The following is a 1,392-nucleotide window of genomic DNA, read 5'->3' as shown; positions in this document are numbered from 1 at the left end:
CACGCGCTCGACAAATCCAAGTTCTTTCACAAGTATCACAAGTTTCTTTCACTGTTCGCCGCCTAAAAACGAGCTCATCGTTCCCGTCCATCGCATGTCAGCACACCCATCCAAACGCCGTCATCCCTCCACGTGCCCACCCACAATTTCATAATCATTCTTTATTCGTACTGCGCGTGACTGGAATCGCCTTCCCGGCCATATCGCTACGATCACCGACCATGCAGCATTCAATCCGCCGTCGAAGAAATCGCACACATCGACGCTAACCCATAGGATTATCGTGTACACTGCTGCGCATCATTAATATTTTATTTATTCCTGCCTTGTATTCGCTAACTGATTTGTATTTATTTGACCTGTATTCACCAATTTTTACTGTAATTATGTTCTATCCCCTGTACCCACCCCTCATGTAATGTCCCTAACGGGACCCTTGAGGTATAATAAAACAAAATAAAATAAATAGTACTCTCTGATCTGTGTAAGAGTTTCTCGTACACCTCCGTGCAAGACTTGTTGATGAGCTCTTATGGCCACCAGAGTGGAGTAATGGTGATTTGCGGGGAGAATTATTGGATGCTTCACTCCTAGCGGTAACTTCAGAAGTGACAGACGTCCACCGACTCTGAGGATTCCGTCGGCGGTCCATAAACGGGCGGAGATCGGCAATGCGCGACGTGGGTTCTAGGGGTCGTCCTCGTGCTTTGCAGTTGAAGTCTGCGTAAAATTCTTGTTTTTGGACGCATTTGACCCAGTAGTGTTCGGCCCGAATTACTTCAGTCGCTTTCAGGTGGCCAATTTCTTCTGTCTTGTGTCGACAATGGTCTATGAATCTGAACACCCAAGCTGTTATTCTTAATAGGTGCTGAAGCTTGCTGAAATGCTCAAGGCATATAACTGGACTGTGTACTTTGGCTTCCATTACTACTTAAACAGCTGCTATCTCACTTCTGACAGCGTCGTCAAAGTCCGACGAAATGGATGGTTGGAGAGGCCACTTCTCCATGGATCCGTGTAGCCAGTCAGGACCATGCCACCATCTTGAGCACGAAGTCACCTTGTCTAACGTCACTCCCCGCGTTAGCAAATCAGATGGATTCTCCAATCCTGGGCAATATCTCCACCGGGATGGTTCTGTTCGGCTCTTAATTTCCGTGATACGATTAGCCACAAACTGTTTCCATCTTGTGCAGTCTCCTCGTATCCATGACAATACAATAGTAGAGTCTGTCCACATTATGTACTCAATACGAATGTTATTTAGAGCACTCTTGACGTATGTCAGCAGTCTTGTGCCAACCAATGCACCTAAAAGCTCCAAGCGGGGTAGCGTTGTTTTCTTATAGGAGCCACACGTGACTTGGAGATCAGCAACATGGGTCGTTCATC

The sequence above is a fragment of the Dermacentor silvarum genome, chromosome 2 (assembly GCF_013339745.2).
Source record: "Dermacentor silvarum isolate Dsil-2018 chromosome 2, BIME_Dsil_1.4, whole genome shotgun sequence".
In the NCBI taxonomy this organism is placed as follows: domain Eukaryota; kingdom Metazoa; phylum Arthropoda; class Arachnida; order Ixodida; family Ixodidae; genus Dermacentor; species Dermacentor silvarum.
The sequence above is the reverse complement of the archived record's forward strand: the minus strand, read 5'-3'. Positions refer to the sequence as shown.